Genomic DNA, 25,207 nt, shown 5'->3' with positions numbered 1-25,207 from the left:
CTTGAGTACTCCTCACTGTGTGTACTGCAGTAGTACAGGTGAATGGCTTCATCAAACTGTCATTTCTACACGCACTAACTTGTTGTTTTTAATGTCTCCTATTTTTATTCAGCTCATGTTCAGTGGCTGTGGCTGTTATCCACTTTCTATCCACCACAGCAGCAGGAGCTACATTTCTAAATTAAGCCTCATGAATTATTCTTGTATTGCATTACCTCTTGTTTCTTGCTACAATGAAAGAAAGAAAGTTTTCTATAGGAGATTGTTTAGAAGTCAGAAGACCAAAGATGCATCTGCAAAAAACGCAGTAACTACACCAGACTGTAGAAAGTTGCCTTTCTGTATAAACATCTCACGCACTATTCCCAGAAGAATCCCCATTCCTCCTCTGTATGGAGCCCTCTTCCATTACTGCCTCCATCTCCATTCTCTTGAACATGTCAAATCATTAGAGCAACATTGTGAACCCTTGCACATCTATTGTTATGAAGTTCTGGTGTCTTCTTATTAAGTCTAAATCTGGGTCCGGTCTGAATCGTTACCTAAATGCATTAGCAGGACATAACTCCACTGACTTGCTGTTGACTGCAAAATTTTGTGAATTTTAAGTAAATAATTGATTAGACTTGAGCAGTAATACTCCAAACTGATAAACAAGCCAGAAACAGATGACCTGTGTCCAAGTGGCTCATCTGTGCAAAAAGGCACTCACTACTTTCTGCTGTGATTAGAAATAATTTCATTACAATGGTACAGTGTGCTCTTAGACTGGAGAGTCTGATTGTTTATTGAGAGCTGCAAAGCATTGCCATGACTACAGTACAAGTGGATAAGAAGCACATTACAGACTTTGTTCTGTGAGTGCTCTCCCATCCATGGTCTCCATTAATTGATGCTTTTATCCAGAAAGATATATAAGGCTTTCCATTGATCTGTCTGTTTACTTTCCCCTTACATCTGATTACATGAGGTTAGTTTATCTGTCTAATCAATGTTAACAATTTAAGGTAATGTTTGCTATAAGATAATTAGAAGTCTATCAAAAAGTTTGAACTTTACTGCTGTCATTTCTGTAGGTATGCACACACCCCACAATATTAATATCAATATTCTCTGAAATAGCTGAATGGATTTCTTTATATACAGAGAAAATGTTTTTTTTTTCTGGTTTATTACATTCTGTGACTTACTTTCATAGTTATGCCCATCATTTCTATTGCTAGTGGTGACACTGTACTCACCAAGTTAATAGCAGAGATCTGGGAACATGGCAAGATTGCTAAACGAAGTGCGAAGACGCAAGACTGTAAAGAAAAGTTGTCACGGTTTACAGATGACTTCCCAGTTCAACTTCGAACTACTGCCGTTGTGCACATCTTCCCTGTGCAGGGAAGAACTAGGTCTCCAGAAAACACAATGGACTGTGAGGTCATTTTCACACAGGGACCACACCCACACCAAGCCTTTTCGCCAAACACAAATATTACAAAAGGATGACAAATACCCTGAAATGACTCTTCTCTGCAGAGTTCTTCAGTCCAATTAAATTTTGAAAGCCTCAAAGAGGCATAGCAGCGAATTATTTTATGGCATTCAACAGGAAGTCGGTGCCCAGTCAGTAACCTTCAGTGGAATGAATGGGGTGCCTGCTTGGAAAGCAGAATCCAGTTTTTCTTAATACATCCAAACATCCAAATAAAGTGGTTTAATCTAGTTAAACTGTTGCCTTTTCTACTACCTGTCTGATGATCTAACTGATGTGTATCTTGCCCTGTCGGACTTTGTTGTGAAGGCCCATTGAAAGTGACAAAATGCTGAATCATCATTGCATCATTTTTCAATGACACGACATTTGGCAAAACATATTTGGCCTAAGAATGAAAATGCCTCAATATTTTGGATTTAGGTATGTTACCAGATTAACTAAAGGGAATCAATCTGATGTTCCTCGTGGCTTGAAAACTTACTGAGAGGGTTGACGAGGTACATTCTTTTGTCTGTCTCCATGACAACCACTTCACTGCTTCCCAATCTTGTGTGTATATGTGTCTGATTTTGTCAGAGGATGTCACAGTTATTAAAATTGGGATTTTAGCAGCAGAGCAGCAGCTTGGAAATGGCTTGGAAATGACTACTGGTGACATGTCGTCTTAACGGGCTGTGTTCCAGTCACTATTTCATACTTGCTTCATTGTCTGACAACAGAAAAAGAAAAACATGTAAACATACAAGGTTTGACTTTCTGATTGTAAATGATCTCTGATCTCTACTTCAAAGGAACAAAACCAGACACAGACTGAGTCTTAATAGGGATATAATTACAATTATATACTAACACAGGACAAATGCAATGACTGACAATCACTGAGATGCAAAGAGGGGCAATGAGTTATGTTAATGAATTAAGTTATGTTAATCAGTAGCTGATAATAAATGAATAAATTGGGCAATGGTGGGAGTGAATGTGTTCTGGATATTTACTATATGGCTGTACTACTAAAGGACACTGAGATGTTTACGAATAAAGTTTAAGACTAACAAGCGGAAGGAAGAGGATGACTTTGTCTTCTTAATTTGCCTACGCTTTGGAGACTCTTAGCCAGAACCCTGAGCAGTTGGAGTTGCAGTCGGGAACTCTGGATGGCTCCTCCCAGAGGTATCATTGGTTGGCGATGTCAGTGTCTCTCCACTGTTTTGAGTTCTTGGTCAGGCATTCTTGGGCAGCCGGTGTATAATTGGTGGGTTATGACAGAAAAGATTCTGATTACTGTACTTAACTTTCATGAGATAAGTTTAGAAGGGATTGGCATTGGCCAGGTAATTAGAAGTCTAACCATAACCAACAATCTCACAAGCAAAACCATGGTAATGGTTATGCTAATGACCGTAGTGTAACAGTAATGTGCTTTGTACACCGACCATCCATCCCAACCACCTCCTAAAAATGTGCTGCCGTTAATAAATGGGCAGCTTCATGCATTAAGAAAAAAACTATTTGACAACAACGGTTTTGGATGCAGCAAACCCATATCTATAGTCAGACATGAGGAGGCTCAGGGTGGAAGCCTAAGGTGAAAAGAGCTGATTCATGAGGACAAATTCTCTACAAGGAATAACTTGGGCAATCCCTGACACCTTGGGAATTATCAATTTCAGCAGCTGAAACAAGTAGTGCTCCTTCACACAGGGGAACCCCTGAAGGTTTTTTTCCCCTTCTGTATTACCAACTACTATGTCTTTGCAACAAGATCAAGTGCTTGTTGTTGCACTTATGTGTTTACAACCCAGCAGGCAATGAAAAGCTGCTTGAAGGAAACAGATCCATCAAAGGAAAGGCCACCATATTTATTTCCTTGCTTTTGTGAAGTTGTCTTGCGGAAGAAGGACGTGCTTCACAAAGTGAAGCTGTAGATACACAAACATACACAATCCCACTAAATTGTGTTACTTGACAGTTACTAGAAAGTAAAAATATTTTAAAAAATCCTCAACGGGTTTTAAATCGATGGAACTTTACTCTTATGATTAAAGAAATAAGCTGTTACAATGCTTTGTTACAATCATTAACTCTATTTTAAGATATAATCTGTTATACTTGGCTGTGTGATGAGAGCAGAGTAGGTAGATGTGCAACCTGTAGCATAATAGTACAGGTTGTATTCTGTATTTGAAATGGGCAGTGGCGCCACTGGGCCAGAGGCACAGCTGTAATCACTCACTGTCTAAATCACCTTTAGAGTCTACGTAGTAGTGGCTGTCTGGCTGTACTCAGGGACAAATCTATCTTGAACCAAATGCTATTGTTGGCAAATGGTAACAGGTAATGATGTGAACAGCTAATGGTCATCATCTTAGTTTAGTGTGTTTGCTCTATCCTAGAATTGATTATGTGGCTGACATGAATCTCTCAACCAAAACTCATGACAATCCATCTAATCTAATAAAAAAACCAGAACCACTCACTCAGTGACCTGTTGTTGCTAGAGCTCTAGAGAGAAGCCTGAGAGAGAAGATGTAAAACTACACTGAGATGGTTTTTGGTTCTTAAAGCCACAATGGATTGCAGATATCAACATTAAAAAAAAAACTGAAAGAGTGTAAAATATGGGACCTTTAAACTCCTCCCACATTATCAAGGCTAAAATCAATTATAAGGACAGACTGGAGCATGAATTTAGCAGTATGAACACAAAACAAGCTTTTAATAAAAAAAAAACCAAAAAAAACAAAACAAAAAAACATACAAATCAAGACAAGATCACTGATCAAGAGACCCCACCACCTATGCTAATGTTGTGCCATGCACTCCCTCCTCCAACATTTGGAACCACCAGGCAACTTTGCTTCAGTCCTCTTTGTTGATTTCAGCTCTGCCTCTAACACACCAGATGATCAGGAAACTCCACAACTCCACTGCCTCAAACATCCCTCCACGCCTCATTCACTGGGTTCACAGCTTCCTCAGCAACAGAGCACAGGCTGTTAAAATAGGCAGAGTAATGTCAATCATCACTAACACCAGAGCCCCCCAAAGGCTGTTTCCTCTGCCCTTCCTTTACACCCTTTATACAAATGAGTGTATCAGCCCTTCATCCATTAGCACATACAATACTGTCACTATGCAATGACAATAACTTACAACCTATCAACACTCCATTTCTTACCTCACACAATGGCACACTGACAGCTACCTCCACAACATGGGCAAAACAGCAGAAGTGGTCATTAGCGCATCAAACACACCCCACACTAGACTGAGCCCCGCCTCCATCCACAGCAAGACAGCTGAACAGGTCAGCAGCTTATCTCGGAGTCATTATTGACAATAAACTCAGCTTTGATCAACACATCACTTCACATCACATAAGCAATCCGAGCAGAGACTCAACATCATACGCAAACTCAGAGCCCTCTCTGCTGCTGCTTCTCGCCTGCTGCTGTTGTAATTCATCACATTCTGATGCTCTGTTCCAAGAGCATCTGCCTCGCTGCTCCCAACCTCTCCGACATGAACGACAGAGCCATCACATGCTTTGAACTTACAATTGCAAATGATATTGATCACCCCCCCACCCCCCCCCCCCCCCCCGAATCCGCAGTTCACATTGTTCCCGTCTGGTATGAGATACTTTAAAATGGAGAAGAGCTCACTTTGTCTCTTCTGCCACAGCAGCTCTCAACAAACTGCATCAAATGAATGCTGGCTGTCTTGTGTTGTTGTGTGGATATCTTGACGCCCTGTTCAGACCTGATGTTAACATCCATCTCAGGTGATCTGATCACAAGTGGACATTTGAGACGTATGTGGAGACACAGTTTAATCTGAGGTTTGAAGAGACGTGAGCCTATCACTCAAGATGCATGTTAGTGCCAGGTCTGGACTACATATTTCTGTGTGGACTGTGAGGCTTACCTGTCTTATCTCTCTGATGTTGGGATGTAACTAACTCATAGTTAATGTGTGTCTGTGTTACAGTGTTAGCAGCACAAGCCTCTGAGTCGATCTGGGTGACACCAAACTCCACCACCATGCATCTGTGGAGTGCTGAGGTGGTACCTTACCTGCTCGAGACACACTAACTGCGGCCAGGGGGTCACCTGATGGCCTCCCAGTCTCACCACACATCAGCTCGCTCAGTGCTCAGTGCACCCTTTGCCCATCGCTGTGATGAAGACCGCCAGCCGCGCCCAGCCCTGCAGCAGTCCTCCGCTGGTCCAAATGAGGCGCTACACACCCGGGCTATATCCTTTCCTATTCCCTTCAGTCATCAGCTCCCTGCCACAGCTGCCGCTGCCATCACCTCAAAGGCTGCAGGTCCAGCAGCCGTCCAGCAGTGGCAGCACACCTTCACCTGTTGGTGAGTACTGCTGCAGCTCTACTGGTGCTGGTTGCACTAACCTGTCCATGAGTGAAATTTATAGAACCTGTAAAATGTGCACACAGACAATTGAGAGGTACAAGAATGGCATAGTGGATAGAGAGGTTACTTAATAATAATAGTAATCATACATTTTATTTGTAACGCACTTTACATTTGAAGCAAATCTCTAAGTGCTACAGATAAAATATCATTTAAAAGGCAAAAAAAAGACAAATAAAATGTTGATACTTCTTTTTGGCTGGAGAGCAACTGTCCTATAATGTCCATGACTGACTGACTGACTGATCATTGTAGATCATAGCTGGTCAGTCGAATGCCATGTGACTGAGTTGGAGTTTCCCCACTGGCCGTTGCTCTTTCAAAATGAATTGGCGCAAACAGTATTTTATAAACAGCTGCAGTGTTAACAACTTAGTACATTTTTCACTTTTGCCACCTCTCGAATGTTGGATTCCTTTTCATCATAGATTAATTTCTGTATGATGTAAACATGATTATCAACAGGTCTTTTCTGTCTTGTCTTTCTGGGGACTGTGCACATCATGCATGAAAGATAGGTGAGACAACGAATTTCTAGATCATGCGACGCAGCTGTGAGGCATGAGACGCACATCTCACAGCAGTGTGTCCACTGCCCGTGGACATGGGCAGTGAAATGAAAACTAAGACGCTCTGCAGACGCCACCACACGCCACGCCGCAACTTTCTCTCTGAGCAATCATTTTGAAAGTACATATGGCCAAAATCACTGCACAGTCTTTGTCTTTAATTTATGTGTTTGGGGATTTGTTTTCAGACAATGTTGCGGCTGTAAAATAATGTCTTAGTGGGCTGTGTTTCAGTCACTGTTTCATACTTGTGCCTTTGTTCTCTCAGCAGAAACAGAAAAACATGCAAATGAGAACAGCGTCATTGTGAATTCAGCTAAAGAGATAACAGATGAAGAGATGAAACCGCCTGACACCAGGCTGAATGTTCATACAGTGTGATGATGTCAGTTGTTTGCAACACTTTTCAACTACTTCCTCAATTTTGCATATCAGCCATACAGTAGATTTTGACTCTATCTTGCTAAGCTTAACTCTGACCTACTAGCATCACATTAGTGAGATGGTTCTCACTTGAAAACGACAGGATCGGTCATTTACATCTTTAAAATTAAGATCAACATATCCTATGCTCATGTGCAGGTGTCATAGCAGGAATGTGATGTTACTTTGCCGAGAGTCTGGTGGAGTCTGGTGCACTGGTGCACAAAACGTGTAATACATGTTCTGGTCTAGACCTTGATTACAGTTATACATTTATCATAACCAGTGTCTTTCCCTCACCTTCGATGGGTGGAGTTGCACAGATATTGTAGAAAGAATTATAAGGATATTGGCCTTTGACGTAAAAAAGCACTGTCATCGAACATAATCTGGGACATTGTTTACAGGTGAAGACGTGTTTCAAAGTTGGCTCTGGAGATGTTCAGCACATGACCAAACTAACACTGAGCATTCAAGCAGATCTGCTGATAATACTGAATCAGCGGGGTGACTCAGGGAATTCGTATCTGTTTGCATTGGTGCTGAACTGACAGGTGACGGTAACTGCTCAGCCATGATGCACAGTATGTTACTTCCTGGGTGAAAGCACAATGAAAGGCAGCGAATGCCACAGAAACACTGATGACGTGGGAACTAATATCGACGATAGGTTGCTGAGCTACAGTATTAGCTTCATGAACGGTGTTTAAATGGACATAGTTGTGTGCTGAAGCAAACAAAACAGTTCCTAGAATCCAGCACTAAAATGAAATGGACTGCACTTATATCGAGCTTTTCAAGTCTCCTCAACCACTCAAAGTGCTTTACAGTGGAAGCCACATTCACCTTCCAGTTAGTGGATGACTCACTGAGTTGCCACTTAGCTTGAAAACAAAACAACTACATATTCATTGATTTAATTTCTTGGAATGAACATGAAGAAAATGGCTCACACTTGAGCAAAGCATTTACATTTACTCATTTGGCAGACACTTTTATCCAAAGCGACTGAGGGATGTCAGTAAGCTTCAGTGCAGTAGGAGACCTGGGTCTTAGTGCTAAATACTACAGTTTGTTGCACTGGACTTAGCAAACTCGCAGGTTTACCAGAAACCCTCCACAATTATATAACAGAAACTGGCGTGCTGACCTGAGGCGTCCATTCAGATTTTACTGACAAATCAGTGGTTCCCAACCTGTGGGCTGGGGCCCACTGATGGGCTGACAAAACATTTGCAGAACAGTAAACTTTTGGTGAAAAGATATAAATAAAATATATGTTTTTAAATGTTTCAAAATGAAATGATCTTATTAATGTTTAAACGTTAATCGAAATGTTTAAAAGCTCTTCTCATGTTTTATATATTATAATATATATTATATCACATATATTCTCATGATTGTGCGCTAAAAGATTACATCCATGGCAAAAACTGGAGTGTCAAAAGGGACAGCTGGTTAGCAACAGGAAGAAATTAAAAGGAAAGAGTGTGAAGAGTCAGACGGTGAATTTTACACTAAAACAGCTAAGAAGTGTAGTGGAGAGTACAGGTTAGTATGGGTTAGTGATGCTGAACGGTCGTAGCAGTAGGTGCATAGAGCTACGGTAAGCCCCGAGGGGAAAACGTGTCAGTCACGCACTGGTTAAAATAAACTAAACTTTACTGTACAGCACTCAAGTGAACAATATTAAACACTATTAAAGGTTGTACAGCCTTCATTCATATGGCTGATTAGGTGGGATAAGTTTAAAGCTTTTGTAAATGGTAAATAGACTGAACTTACAGTATGTAGCGCCACTGAAAGTGCTTTACAATGGAAGCCACATGCACCCATTCACACATACATTCATACAGCGCTTTTTTCTACACATACAGTACTTTTCTACCATCCATGCATATTCACGTGGCGATAATACATCATTTGTCAGTTTCTAACTGTAGAAAACAAGGATATGGCTATTTCCTGGAGGCAGTGTGTACCAATGTAAACCTGACTTGTATTGAACTCACAAAAATACCGGTAGGAAAGATTAGTTTGCTCATTTTGGGCCGGCACGTGGTGACTAACCTCGAGCCGAGTCTCAGAAAGCAATGGAAACTCCTGCAAGCACAAGAGCATGACTTGTGCAGATTATACACATAAATTGTTGCGAGTGCACACATTGTTGCAGAGAAGATAGCATATAATGTGCCATGGGAACCGTGCTGAGGCCTTTAAAGGGCAAGTGACATCACTTAAACTCTGTGGGTTAGAAGGAAGTGAGTTTACCACACCTCTGTAGCCAGCCCCTCATCTCTGCTTCAGGCTAGAGGCTACATTAGCTGCTACTAGCTGAACCCACCACATTCCAGTCAGAGCTGGGTCCTGGTTCCGGTGATGGAACTGCATTGTGGTTAATGTAGGCGTCAGGTTGTATAAAGGAAGAACAGTTTGTATGGGGAGTAAAAAAGACGAGATGTCTCTTATCTTCTGATAAGGTCAACTTGAAAATGAAAATGTAATTCCACAATAGAATTACAATCTTCAACATCTTTATATGTTATTTGAATAAAAAAATTAAATGAAAATGCAACAATCCAACTTGTATTTTCCTTTTGACATACTCATGTGGGCAGTCAATGACCATATCGAAATGACCATGAAAAGCTGTTTGACGTTACATTTTGAAAGTCCCACCATACAGTTGACGATATTCAAATGCTATTTCAAACTTGAAAATTAAAATGCAGTCTAAAAAACGTAGCTTGATTTTCCATTAATCTAAGCAATATTCAAGCCACATTTTAAATTGTAATGCAATTTTGTAACGATTTGAAAATGAAAATGACATTTGACATCTCATTTTCAAAAACTTCATCTGCTGTGCAGTGGACAATTCTGAACTGCAGTCAGGCTTATTGCTAATCTATGGCATTTACAGTTACAGTAACAGCCTCCACAGTCTTTTGGTAGGAAAAGGGAAATGAAAATGTCACCTGTCGGTCCTCTCATCAAGGCGGGTCTTCAGTTAGTGAAGCCACCTACTGATTTTCATGGTCACTGAATAGTGAGGTGTTACTGGGGAATTACATGTTCATTTTCAACATGTTTACACGATCATTTTAATATAGTTCCCCCTCGGCTTCCATAGCTGCCAGACAGGTACATTTCCCCTGGAATATTTCCTTGCTGTAAGTGGCCCCTGGTGTTCTCCACTGCTGCAGAAATACTTTGACACACTCTGGTTTGTGTTGCCTAAGTGTGAGCTCTGCTGTTTTCAACTCTGAGCTCCACATATTTACTCCCTCTATTTTCCTCTCTCCCTTTCACCATCTAAAAATCTGCGCTGACATGAAAACCGGCAGGTTCACCCAGAGGGGATTCTTCTCCCAGTGAGGAGCTAAGGTGTGCAGCTTTGTGTGCTGCTGAACTCTGAAGTGTAAATTGGCACAACATTGAGAGTCAGGTAATTTCAATATTGGTTGTTTTGTTGAGCTGAGTTATCCGTTCCTATTGATAACTGGCCTCTTCCTCAAATGAAATGTTGATTTTCCAAATCTATGTCTGTATCTGAATTTATGGTGAAAATTAATTAGTTTAATGTAGCAACAGCAGGAACTTGCCATTTTGCCTCTGTTTAAATAACAATCTGCATAAAGTTTTAAGAAAACTTTAAAGGTCCTTTTTTATGCAGTTTATCCTGAACAAACAGGTCAGGTGAACAGAGCAAATAAAATATGGTACAAGCACAGTAATATGATGCCTCGCATGTATATTGTTTTATTAAGGACGTGTTTTTTAAAGGTTTCATATTTCGTAAAATATGTATATAAAATACTTTTATATAGACATTTTAAATCACGTTTCATTACAGAAGTTTGTCTCAAAAAGAAAAACAACCACCCTGGATTTCTGTAATTCGCTGATGTCACAACGAAGTAGTTGCCATGCCGCTATGCCTCAAACCCAGCCCACCAAAACCTACTGTCCAGCCTTGCAGGATTTGGTTTGGTTATTAGTGTTTACTGTGCTATATTTTTCAACAGGACAGGCCAATCAGAAGAGAGTCTCTTCTGATTGGCCTGTCCTGTTGTTACTAGAGCTCCAGAGAGAAAACTGAGAGAGATGAAAAACTACACTGAGATGATTTTTGGTTCTTAAAACCACAAATAAAATAACAAACAAAACACAGGAAAAGTTTAGATATGGGACTGTGTAGGACATGGAAATGGACCACCCTCCAGGTTTCTAGTTGGATTTTATTTTGAAACACCTGCAGGAATTGAATTTCATTGACAGTAGTTTAACAACGAACAAACTCATGTCAGAATACTGGTAATTAAACCCACCCCAATGATTTTTACCCAGCCCTTTTCAAGGACTGATTGTTTGTGCCTAGATACTATTTAGCCAGTAATCTGAATACCAGAAAATTCAGTGTATATACTCAGACCAGTGTTTCCCTGCCTTCATTGCATCTGACCCCTTGTCACCGATCACACGTTTGCTAGTTGTGAGCAGTTTAATCAAAGAGTCATTTTTTTCTCTGACTGATTCACTTGAAGAAATTAATCTCTACAATATTTCACAAGAATGAACAAAAACTGGAGCGAAGTCCAAAATTCTGTGCTGGTGGGATCCCAGTTATCATCTTGAGACATCTTTGGCTCATTTTGTGTGTCCTTGTTGTGCCCCCCTGTTGGCTGGTAATCACTGAATTGGTCTCCTGACTTCAGAGTGACAGACTCTTATCTCTTTATATTACAAACAAACCTGTAATAAAACAAAATACAGTCAATTTATTTAAAGAAGAGGCTCCCATAGCACAAAGTCAGTACGATGAAGTACGATGTCAATACATTAATATGATCTTGTCTCTCTGACCGGGGCAGGACAAAGTATAGACATGAAATATGCAGCTATAAAAAATAACAACAAAAACAAAAAGTAGATAAAAAGAGAACAGATGCTGTCTTCTCCTTGATCATCCTTTGGTGTGTGAAATAGACTAAAGCAGGGACTGTGTCATTTACAACATTAGAGACAAAGGAATAAATTTGAGCCTGTCTGATCAGTTCAGACAGATGAAGCAAACAGGAAGGTAATGCTGTTGAGTACGGTTTGTGAATTCACACGAGTGATGTGGGCCATCGCAGTTCCCCCAGGGACACGCTCAAACACTTGCTGTTGTTGGGTCGGCGGTCCAGTCCGCCTGCCTGCCGTCTTCTGCCTCCACGGGGGGATTCACAAAGAAAACTGAACTCCACTGCAAACATCACACACCTCCTGGGAACTGCAGTGGCCGAGTCAACATCACTGAGGTTTGTCTGTGTGTGTTTGTGCTAGAAGAGAGAAAGAGAGCATATGTACAATGTGTATGAAAGAGATGAAAAGAAAATATTATAATGAAGCACACACATTAATGCAGTTCAGATTTTTTAATTCACACTGCAACTGTTAATTCTGTTCACAATGTGGTTTTATTAGATATGATTGTTTGAAGGCTGATGCTGATGCCAATCTGCAGAATGTTCTTATACAAAGGAAACTGGGAAAATAATTACAATTTTACCAGTAATGAAACTTAAAATGTCCATTTAAAGGATCATACCATTTTTTTAAGCGTCCAACCTTGCAGGATTTGATTTCTCCAAGTTTTACCTGAAATCTGCTTAATTTAAATTCAGTCACTCAGAAAACAGTCCACCAATCAGAAGAGAGTTTCAGAGCCTCTCTTCTAAATGGTGATTGAGATGGTTTTTGGTACTAAAAACCACAAATATGTCTTCTTATCGATATCAAAACTTAAAATGAATTATCATTATTATTATTATTATTATTATTATTATACATTTACATAATTGACACAATTTGTATCAAAACTCACTGACTTTCATCATACAGCACAACTTAAAGTATCTTAAATAAATGTCCATATTTCACTTATAAATAAAATGGGAAAAATAGACATTGCTAGACACCTATAATTAAAAATCATTTATGTTGTGTTTGGAGGTTGGGTTGTCGTCAATGAGCACTTATGACCCACCCATTACTGTGCCCTCTGTCTCATTTCAGTTCATTTCAATACTTTGACAGAGGATTGTATAACTCTGGAAAGTTATCACAGCAGTGATTTTTTTAATTTCTCATCACAAAAATCAGTCAAGGAGGTTGCTTTTTTTTTTCCACACAAATTATAGTTGGTCTGAATACAGCTTTTATACGACGGTGGTCCTGTTTGTATCTTTCACAATAAGAAACTCCACAAGTAATAGTGGGTAACTCCATCGCATACCCATTAGAAAAAACAAGACTATCGCTGGCTGAAAACAACCCACTGGAACAGGTGAAGTTAACCCATTGTTGCCTTTGTGCTGTACCAACCCAAACAGGGTCAAAAATGAACCCAGTGATTTTTAGTGTGTAGTATTAGTGAAATCTACAACAAATACTAAAAAGGTTATCAGCATATTATGTATGTAAAGGGAGATTTCCATTTCTTTTTTCTTTATTATAGGTTTATATCAAAAAAAGAGACGATTAGGTTTTATATGAATGCTGTGAAAGAGGCATTGGTGGTATAGTGGTGAGAATAGCTGCTTCCCAAGCAGTTGACCCGGGTTCGATTCCCGGCCAATGCATGATCAGATTTAATATTCTTGTGAATTTCCCCACTGTGGGATGAATAAAGGCTATTTCATCTTACCTGTATCAAAGCCTCAGTCCACAGAGAAATGCACACAGCCTGTATTCAGACATTGAGCCTTAAAACCAGCCGTCAGGACTTCTGGAACTTTGTGATGTCACAACAAAGCAGTCACCGCTCTCAGCCACACCCCAAGCCCCGCTCACCTGGACCTACCATCCAACCTTGCAGGATTTGTTTTCTCTGAGTGTTTACCTGAAATCTGCTATATTTCTTTTCGATCACTCAGGGGAGACGTCCTGAGCCTCACTGACATGTTGTTGCCAGAGCTCCAGAGAGAGGTCTGAGAGAGGAACTACACTGACCTTGTTTTTGTTGCTTAAAGCCTCGTATATATTTTCTTATGGATATCAAAAGCACCAGAAAGGTGTAAAAAATGGGAGCTTTAACAAGAACAGAGTTAAGGAAAAGAAGGTTGAAAAAAAATCAATTTATAGCACAGTATTTGTCAGCAAAAGAAAATCAAACACCAACACAGACATCATTAGCAGATTCTCAAACAGTACAGAATAGCATCACACATGCAGCGAGTCAGCAAGCTGGTTAATGGATCCTGTCAGTCGCACTCTTCCGTCCTCTCCCCATCTGTCCTATCCCCTCTCCATGCTCTCCTCCCATCTGGCCAAGGGGGAAGCTACCTGTACTTCCAACCTGTCAGTGTCCCAGCTGCTCACAACCCCAACAGATTATCAAAGCCTTCATCTGACAGGTGAATGTTTCTTACAGAAACATTCCTGCCCCACAGCCCAGGAAATGTTTCCTTCGCTCTCCTCCCTGAAACACACATGGCAGCATGACGCCTCAAGCAGAGTGTCATGTCAGCTGTGATAAGCAGGTAAAACATTAATGTTTTACCTGCAGTATAGTTGCAGTATAGTTAACCCAAATCCAACACACAGTATAATGAGATGTACTGTACTAGTAATGTAATGTGTAATGTAAGCTGAATGGAGATTAGGTCCTTTAAGGGTGATGAAGCTGAATTTATAGGGTCAGTTCATACAAATAATACATTTTAAAAAAACGTCACACAGCACCTCTACTGGTATCTTGCCCTGTTTCTGCTTTCACTCAAACTACTTAATTTTTTTTTGCAATGTTGTGAGCACCAGAAATGAAATCTTCTGCTTCATTGTATTAGAGTGGAGGCAGAAAATCTCTGGGACAAATGAAAGCAGAAGTACCAAAAGATAAGTATTAATATAATAGTAAGTGATATAAGGTAACTTTTCTTTCTTTCTTTCTTTTTTAGGATAAACTGACCCTTTAAAGGTCCCATATTGTACTAGATAGAGTGGAATTTAATTCTTTTTTATTGTAGAAAAGGTTTAGGTAGCCAAGCCAACCAAGAAATGATGGGATTCTCTCCCTTGTGCAGCTTTCATGTCCTGTCTTTGGTGCAATAATTGTGAATATTGTCTTTCCTGTAAAAAAAATTGACAGTAGCTTTAAAAAGACAGGAAAGTGGAAGCAAATCAAATAAAGTGGAAGCAACTGGCAACAATTATTGAATGAAAACAGTATTTCTTTCAGAGAGGAGAAACTCTTTTGGTCTAATGTGAAACATCTGCAAGTGGTGTTGGCTAAACAGCTTAATGCATAAAAAAAAGGTCAACAAGCTATTTGATTAAATTTAGTTTATAGCTGTTTATATTAAAAAGAGAAACTCAGTGCAGCAGAGAAGTGAGTACAACATGACTCTGGTGCTATAGTGCAGGAAACTCTACCAACCCTCAACCAGCCTTTACTGGGGCCCTATCATTTAAATATTGTTTTTTTTCTATTTGAGAATTCACAGTATTATAAGATGTGACAAATAAAGGGTGGCGAAACCCATGACCTCCAGCCGGTGGAAGTTATGTTGATATGATTTTAAATGATTAATAATCAATAATCAAGAACTATAAGATAATTTTCCATGTCATTTAAGTATCTCACTGAATGCCAATACACATTCTAAACACATGAAAGTCATGTGATGTGGTTGTAGTATATCTGTGGTGTCTATCTACATCTATTACATGTGCTATAGCATTGGAGGGAAATTATGAAAATCAACCCTTTAAGCCCATCCATTGCTTTTCTGAGAAAGAGCTGATTTTTTAGTTTCAGTGAAAGTTGTTCTTTACTGACTGGAGGTCACCTTTCTATCTACCACCACATCTTACATGAGATGTTGAAATTTGCTGCATGTCACCTTTAAAGCAGCAGAAGCACCTCAAGTGTGATGCCTGGGCTGAGGGAGTGGTGTCATAATGCAATTACAGAAGGAGGAAGCTTTCTCAAAATTTCCTTGTAATAAAGTCCATCAGTGCAGCAGCCAGTCGGGCTTGAGAGATCCTTTGTTATAGGAATACATGGACATAGATTCTGCACATTTTTTTTTGCTTAATGCTGTTTCTGTACCATTCTAATAACAGACTGACAAGACATGTCTGCACAGCACCTAATCTTAAAAGAGACTCAGCTGTCAGTTTGCTCTCAAACTTGGCAAATGCACACTCACATACGTACGTACTCATCTTTTGCCCCCCAGATTTTTCCCCTCCTCTTTCCCTACCCCTTCTTTTGTCTGCCTTTCTCATTTCAAGTCACTGTCTGCCTGACTGTCTGTCAGTGCTTCCCTGTTGTTATTTTAGAATCCATCACCGGGTATTTAGGTCACATGCGGTTTCTAGCCCTGGCAAAGTATGAATAATGCAAACTTCTCTCATTACACCATGTGCTAACTCTCTGGATTGAAAATCAATGTGCACTCAAGTGGCTGGCAAATGAATGGAGCTCACTCACTAACCTCTCTGCCAAGAGAGGCGAAGCAGAGCAAGGACTACATCTCATAGTGTAACCTGAAGGTTTAACAACATTTGTGTTTTAACAGGGTCCAGGCCTTTAACAAATCAAATATGTGCTGTCTGCAAGAGGCGGTGTGTCTTCATCCACTGAGGACTGCATGTGATGAGAACAAGGCTTGTGGAACAAAAAAAGTATTGGTCATCGACAATGCATAGAGGAATGTCTGGAAACAAGACCATTGTCGGGCCCTGTGACTGATTGAAAAAGGGGCTGGGAGGGTTTTTTTTTTTTTTTTTTTTTACCCCCACTGTTTCCAACCTTACAGTGCACTCCCTCCTACGGTTCAACCATAGTTCACATTGCCAGGAGTCTCTGCACCACCCACCCCCACCTTCCCCGTGTAGCTCTCAGAGAATCCTATGCATTATGCATATATGCAGCCGCACATTCCATCCACACTAAAACAGTGTTTACAACATGATACTCAGTTTTTCTGGGGTTTGGAAAGGTGCCCGAACTGCTGCAAGCAACAGCGGTTACCCACTGTGATCACATCAGCAATGCATTTTTTTACGGTGTGTTTTTTTTTTTTTTTTTTTAATGGAGAGACTCCCTGACATCTGGCACACATCTGGAGCTGTTTAATGAGAAGCTCAGTCTGCCCCAACTCTTTACTCCGAGCCGACCATCAATCCCCTTCATTCTCGAGTTGTCATGAGACTTCAGCCCTCATCTCCTTGCTGGCAAAAGCCAAACAATGTTAATACACAAATGATAACAGTCTGTGAGGGAAAAATTTAAAAATGTAGCAAAACTAATTGGGTAGGCGTTGATTTGGAAATGCATCTTATGGTATTTAGTCCCCAAAGCAATAAGCAACCTGTTATCTGAGCTGTGTTGATTACAGAGCTTACTGTTGTTTATTGATATGATTTCTGTGCCTCACACCTTTGGGCAAACCGAAGGCTTTTCTGCTCTGTATTTGTGTCTCCGAGCCAAGAGAATCTGCTCAATAACAGGGATGATTGTCGGTGAGATTGTTGGTGAGACGGAATCCGAGCTCATTTTTAATTTTCTCTTCTGGAAAAAATTGAATTCTTTGTGAAAATGGTACAATTCCTAAAGCGATGCTTGTATTTTGTCGCTGGTACAAATCCAAATGCACATCCTAACGCATGGTCCACCCTGCCTGTGGTCATTCTCCATGGTAGCCACCCATAAATCACAAAAATGGCTCCTTTTGTATGTTCATTAATAGGCACAACATGCGTCCATACAAAACCCCAACTATTCTTTAAATGTACCTTGATTGAAAGCCAGGCTTTTTAACAGCGGTATTCTTATTCTCGCCTTGTAGCGGCTTGTCTAGCTGTCCGGGCTCTTATTTATTACCCCTTGAAGATGAGACAATGAAAAAGCAGTTCTCAGAGCTCTGTTTGCATTGAGAGGCCCACAGAACAAAGCAGCATGAGAGCATCTCATTGTTCAACAGGGCCAGCAGAGATGCGGCTTGTTTCAAAAGATAGCTTCTTTTTTTGGCGGTGGTGGGTGGTAAGGGAGTGGAGGAGGGGCTTCATGGCCATGAGGAGCATATTTCATCACAGGAAGGGAGGTGGGGGCAGGGAGAGTAGGGTGGAGCTGGAGATCCAGGAGTCAAACACAGGCCAACGTGAACTTTCCCGTGCTATATTTGGTTCACATCTATAGGAAGCTTTACTGCTCTCAGGTTTGGGCACTACAGAGGATGCAAACACTTCGAAATATGGCTGAGACTTGAGATGTAGATGAACGATCACAGGACGTGTATCCTGCTGTTGCAACTGTGGATTTTATGAGAGTCTCAAGTGGCAAAGCAAATAGAGCCTGGTAGTCGCAGCGAAAAAGGGCCAAAGTCCATTTTCCACGTGTTTCTCTTCATTTGATCTGGACTCAGAAATGGGGTGGGGGGGTGTTGGAGGTGGTGGGGGTTGGGAAGGGGGGGGGGGGTTGGTTAAAATGAGTGGTATTCTAAAGCTTCCCAGAGAAATGCTATTTATTGTGTGACTGTGTGTATGAACCTGCAATTATAAGGCAGAGAGCCCATGTCTGCACTCAGAGATAAGTTGGATGGATGTTCGCCCTCATTCATAGAGAGCCAAAGCGCTTTACTCTGCTAAATGGGCTACGGACACTCCTCAACATGCAGCCTGACTCTGAAATACACACAGAGATGGAAAACATGTGGACGTCAGTGAAAAGGCTCAGACACATGAGTGCATCAAAGCAATGTGTACACACGCATACAATTATTCTTATTTTGCAGGTAGTGCTATCTGACATTCAAGAACGTGACTGCAGGTGAATATGTTGAAAGGCTGATTCAAGTTTATCACAGCTTTGCTTTGGTGATAAGTCTCATTAGTAATAACAATATTACTCGTAAACACACAGACCAAACCTCAGCTGCCAAATCAAAACAATAAAAAAAACAGACAGCGTTGGGGTGACATCATGAAATAGCATGGGATCATGGGAGTTGTTGTCTTCACCACCACTGGTGTAAGCTTCTCCTGGTTTGGATCTTCGGTCTGATCTTCGGTGTGAGACATTCAGGAGGTTTTTACCTGGAGCTGAATTATCCACAGAGGTCTCCTCCTCTCCACAACAAACAGACCAGCTGATTATGAATGTTGAAAGCACTGAATAAAGCAGTTTCACATTTAAAGTTCAGTGTTTTGCTGACGCTGTATGGCAGACAAGGGATGTCAGGGAAGGGTTGGGAGCAAAGACTGCCCCTAACCTTTTTTTGAATGTTTCTTTGACAACTTATGAACCAGACATTCAGGAGGAAACTGGGAGAAAAACCACACAAAGCTGTTTCACCTTAAAAATCAGTGATTCACGGATGCAGTTCAGCAGACACAGGACGTCCCTAAGCTGAGCTGCCTAACATTTGTTCATTTGGCTCATTTGTGATCCAGATGTCCGATAACTAAAATCCTTCATCCAGTTAAAATATACAGCTTAAAATGACCAAGGAGTAAAAAGTGTATCTTAAAAATGTGGCTTAAAACTGGATACAATTTTGAGCTTTTGGCAGGCAAACACAAATCAGATGTCAGATGTCATTGGCAGGCGACCAAATGAAACAAACCCTTACCATGATTAAATGCATGTGTTTCTCTAGATTTGATAATTGCTGGAAAAATTGCTGGATAATGTAAATACATAACTCAAAAATATAAACATACAGAAGGTCTGATCAGTTATTTTAATGTGGAAAAGTTACATATTGTAACTTTAAGTATATTCCTGAGAAATGGGAACATCAAAGCGTAGCTACAAGTTCAAAACAGCCTGCTGCCATCACTGCTGCTGCTACTTAAGTAACATTACCCAGAATGCAGTGGTCATCTGACCATTCCACTTGTTTGAACGCTTAAAGACTCAAAAGCATTTAAGGTGATTACACTCATTTTCCTTACCTTACAAACTACTGGTTCCTCTAAATCACCAGCAGCTGACTAAATACACTATAGAGATCAATTCACTTAAAAACATTTCACTATAGCTCTAGAGAAAACAGCAGCCCCAAGCACCCATGAAAAAGACATTGAAAAATTGCTACCTCCTATGTGTCTGTGTTGCAAAATGTTGGTGTGATGAAAGATGAGATTCAGCTCAAAGACGCAAATATTGTTTGTTTAAGGTCATTTAAACTATATATCTAACAGTCCTGTGAAGCCTAACCCTTTGATCAATGGTTCCACTCATTGTCAATTTTCCAAAGGGCCTGGGCCATACTTTCCTCCCCTCCCTCCAGTCAGCATAAGTAAATGTCGGATATTCCACCTTGTCATTTATCCAATTTAACCTCAAATTGCCCAAATGCCACTAATCCAGATAAACTGATCCACTTACTTGACTTACAGCAGTCATCAGGAAACCAATCATCACTTAAAATGCAGATAAAAACAACCAACATTTCCTGACTATATATACTTTTGCTTTATTTTTAATTATCTTAATTATTTAACTGTATTGGTTTTTTTCTCCGTAAATCCTTTTGGTCGGCTCCTGTTGTTTCATCCTGCGTGTTTTAAATAAATCTTGATTGCCACCCCTACCTCAACCTGGAGGCTTTAGCCCCCTTTTACACAGCCTGTTCAAGGCAGGGATATTGCACCTTTGTTACTCCTCGTCCTTCTGTATAAAAGGTGCAAACAAGAAATGGGGAAGCATTGCGTTGTTTTGCCTTAAAGCCTGCAGCAAAGGTCGTTACATAGCTGGATCGACATCTGTGTGAAAGGGAGATGATGGGACAGACACCAATACTGTTATGTTTCACATCAGGCCTCTGATTCTGTTCAGTTTTTCCTCTTGGGGACTGAGAATCAGGGCTAGAATTATCATTTAATATAAATTCATGTTAACTGCCCCCAACAAACAAAGTGAATATAGATATCATATGGTATGGTTACATATAGAAGTATGAAAAAGTCCAGTTCCCACAGAGGCTGTACGCCCTGTCTGTCCTGTGATCCGTCACACTGTGGTCGCCTCATCGGCCCATTGTGTCTGCAGTGTGTCTGCCTCAGTCAAAGCCTTTGTATAGTCACAGTGCTATATTTAGCTTCTGGTCACAACTTGGCGCTTAGCTCATCAATTACAATAAGCTGAGCGAGGCCTGTGAACATGGTGCCACTGAATGAATGCTTGTTGGCACAACTGTAGGCTAAAGAGATACTGTTATCAGGAGTGGAGGGCTTTCTTAAGTCTCCCTCCATTTGCTTCTTGGCTGCAGGTTTCCTGGCCTCCACCAGCACACAACCCATGAACAGATCCCTCTAGTTGCTGTTTTTGTGTGTGTGTGTGTGTACAGGCTGTTTGCTCATAGGGGGAGCTGGGTTGGCTGTGTGTGTTTGAATGGCAGGCAGGCTTTGAAAGGCGCTAAGCCACGTACTCCTGGGTTCTGCAGAACAGTGGCAGCAGCACTGACTGACGAACAGCCACTGGATGTATGGATCTGAGGCAGAAGACAAAAGAGTGAATAGCTCAGAGAACAGCTCAGTGACAGATTGATGATTTCAAAGGATATCAATAACTCATGGGACATAATTATTATCATTACAGTTCTAAGTTAAAAGGCTCCACCTTAGTGTTGTTCATAATTGAGCGTTAATAGATAATAAGAATTTAATACTATCACTTCAACAGTTAAATACCCTGGGACATCAGTACCATCTGACAGTTAACAGACTGTGCACCAGGCTAACCCCACAGCGTGTGGCTGTTTCTGAGAAAAAAAAAGCAGTAGACACTGTGCTGAGGACTGAGTTTGGCCTATTTATTTGATTGCAAGTTCCCGTTTAGTAAACCTGTTGTTTCTGCAATCAACTGAGAGCAGAGAAGGAGGAGGAGGAGGAGGAGGAAGAGGTTTTTGTTAAAGTGCTCTCAGAGCTGGAGGAGTGTGTTTTCATTTTGTTAATCTGTTTATGCATTCGAAAATCTGGCTAATATTTGCTATTTATTTCAATAAGTTATTTAATATTTACACGGGAGAGTTGTACACAACATGCTCAGCGCCAGAGGAGGCGATGTATGTTTTTTTTTTGTTCTGTTCATTAGTTTTTGCTCAATAGAAAGTCTTGATTCTATTTTCTGTTTACTTTAACCTTTAAGTGAAATATTTTCTGTGTGGTCTAATTTGTTTTACTCTGTCCACAGCAGCAGCTCATGTGTGATGAAGGCCTACACTTTAATGTTGTCGGTTAAGGTTAATGGTTTGGTAACAAACGTCTCTAATCTACTTGCATCTTGAAGTGCAAAATTTCAAATGGTTCTCTAACACAGTGGTTCCCAATCTTTTTGGCTTGTGGCCCCTCAAAATAATGCAATGTGTTCTTGTGAACCCTTGTCAGAGTTTATGGCTCCAATGTGGATATGAACTGTGAGCAGTTCAATTTAAAGGCATCATTTTCCCGCTCTTAAAGTGTTAGTTCACATTATTTGATGTGGAGGTGAGTTTCACCGTTAAACAGCCCCTTTCTTTGGAGCTGTATTTTTTCAACCATTGAACTACCAAATTCCTACACACAAGCGCACCGAGCAGTTCAGTCTGTCGGACTCAAACAGCTGATCTGCAGTGATACAGTGTGTGTTGTAGTTGCGCTTGTGCGCAGTATTACGGTAGTGAAATGGTTCTCAAATTGTCATTACAAAGGAAAGGACTGTTTGACAGCAAGATAAAGTGGTAAAAATATTCAAAATAAAGCGTTCACTTCAACTGATATAAGCTTTTTTTCAGTGGGGATTTTTAAAAAGTGGCTAAAACACATTTTTGCGGGGTGACCCCGACCCCAGTAGCACCTCATTCAGCTTGACTGGCAGTGCGCTGATCTGAATCTACTGCAGGTAATACACTGACTACAGATGAAGTACCTCACACAACCCCACATCAAATAACCAACCTGTCACTTTAAGCGACCAAGAAAAGAAAGATATATTTTTTGTAACAAGAAAAAGAAGAAAATCAGCAAAAATAAACTATATGGGCAAAAAATAATCTTAAATGAAGATCCCAATTGCTTTTTTCTGAGCTTCCAACTGTTTTGATCTTCTGCTTTTTTGTCTTTCAGCTGTTTCATCTGTTACCTGTGTCAAACTGTGACCAGAGTATGAAACTTTGGTCTTATACCTCTCATTCTCATTCATTTGGTCATCTTGTGACTCCTCAGATTTATCTTGGGACCCAATGGGGGCCAGACTGCCCAGAGTGGGAACCACTGGTCTATTATATAGTTCAATATGGGCATTTTACATTAAAATGTCTACACTGAAAATGTGATGTTGGTGACGGCATTAGGAAGCTAAACAAACATCCAAAAAAGATTAACAAGAGGAAAAGGGAAAATGAGGGATATTAGTCATACTTTGGTCAAGACTCTAGTCTGGGACGCTGTGGCCCTCAAGAAGGCCCTTCTGCATACCTGTCCTCTGGGTGACCCTTCCTCTAGGGCTGTGAGACTTATTGGAGTAATCAGCCCCTGTCAGCACCTTGGTTATGTTGCATGGACTCAATCCAATAAATGTGAATGGGACGTGTAATAGCACCTGATGAAAAGTAAGTTTGTTTGCACTGAAAGGAGTCCCTCTGAGTTTTTCTCTTTGCCTACTTTTTTTCAATCTCTGTTTTGCTTTCCCCCCACAGCCCTCTGTTTGTATCAGGATGGGGAAACTACTGCATATACGACTCAGGCTGGGGAAGATAAACCCTGTTTTCATTGTAAAACCATCTTTACAGTCATAATTCTTTACGGTTTGAAACTTAAATAATAAAGCATAGGAATAAGTTCCAGCCAGATGTACAATTGTAGAAAGAGGGTTGTAAGAGCAGAAATGAAATCCAGTCCCATGCTGGTAAAGATGCTGATGTAATTTAGTTTGTCTGGCAAGCTATTTTCCTCTGCCCCCACCATCAGGCCAACGTGCGCCCCAAAAAACAAAATGATCTCATGCGAAGACATGCAGACATGTTCACACTATCCAAAGATTTAAACCATATACACTCACCGGCCACTTTATTAGGTACACCTTGCTAGTATCGTGTTGGACCCCTTTTGCCTTCAGAACTGCCTTAATTCTTCGAGGCACAGATTCAACAAGGTGCTGGAAACATTCCTCAGAGATTTTGGTCCATATTGACATGACAGCATCACACAGTTGCTGCAGATTTGTTGGCTGCATATCCATGATGTGAATCTCCCGTTCCACCACATCCCAAAGGTTCTCTGTTGGACTGAGATCTGGTGACTGTGGAGGCCATTTGAGGACAGTGAACTCATTGTCATGTTGAAGAAACCAGTTTGAGATGATCTGAGCTTTGTGACATGGTGCGTTATCCTGCTGGAAGCAGCATCAGAAGATGGTACACTGTGGTCATAAAGGGATGGACATGGTCAGCAACAATACTCAGGTAGGCTGTGGCATTTAAACGATGTTCAGTTGGTACTAAGGGGCCCAAAGTGTGCCAAGAAAATCTCCCCCACACCATTACACCACCACCACCAGCCTAAACTGTTGATACAAGGCAGGATGGATCCATGTTTTCATGTTGTTGACACCAAATTCTGACCCTACGTCTGAATGTCACAGCAGAAATCGAGACTCATCAGACCAGGCAATGTTTTTCCAGTCTTCTATTGTCCAGTTTTGTTGATCCTGTGTGAACTGTAGCCTCAGTTTCCTGTTCTTAGCTGACAGGAGTGGCCCCTGGTGTGGTCTTCTGCTGCTGTAGCCCATCTGCTTCAAGGTTCGACGTGTTGTAGGTTCAGAGATGCTTGTCTTGGTTTATAACGAGTGGTTATTTGAGTTACTGTTGCCTTCCTATCAGCTCGAAGCAGTCTGGCCATTCTCCTCTGACCTCTGGCATCAACAAGTCATTTTCTCCCAGAGAACTGCTGCTCACTGGATATTTTCTCTTTTTCAGACCAGTCTCTGTAAACACTAGAGATGGTTGTGCAGAAAAATCCCAGTAGATCAGCAGTTTCTGAAATACTCAGACCAGCCCGTCTGGCACCAACAACCATGCCATGTTCAAAGTCACTTAAATCACCTTTCTTCTCCGTTCTGATGCTTGGTTTGAACTTCAGCAGGTCGTCTTGACCATGTCTACATGCTTAAATGCACCGAGTTGCTGCCATGTGATTGGCTGATTAGATATCTACGTAAACAGGTGTACCTAATAAAGTGGCCATTGAGTGTATATTTGCACATTCCTTTCCTCTGCAGGACAAAATGCTACCTTTGTATAGGCTATATAAATCTAAGAG

The 25,207-nt window shown here is 40.8% G+C and overlaps 1 non-coding gene across 1 annotated transcript; it reads left to right on the top strand.

The window, feature by feature from the left end:
- Positions 1–13,467: 13,467 nt before the first annotated feature.
- Positions 13,468–13,539, top strand: trnag-ccc (transfer RNA glycine (anticodon CCC)). The gene has a single exon. It is a non-coding gene; the product is annotated as a tRNA-Gly (tRNA).
- The last annotated feature ends 11,668 nt before the right edge of the window (positions 13,540–25,207 follow it).

This window comes from Trachinotus anak, unplaced genomic scaffold, assembly GCF_046630095.1.
Source record: "Trachinotus anak isolate AG129_WGS33_773 ecotype Australia unplaced genomic scaffold, CSIRO_AGI_Tana_v1 ptg000016l, whole genome shotgun sequence".
NCBI classification, from domain to species: Eukaryota; Metazoa; Chordata; class Actinopteri; order Carangiformes; family Carangidae; genus Trachinotus; species Trachinotus anak.
This window is presented reverse-complemented; position numbering and strand designations above follow the sequence as displayed.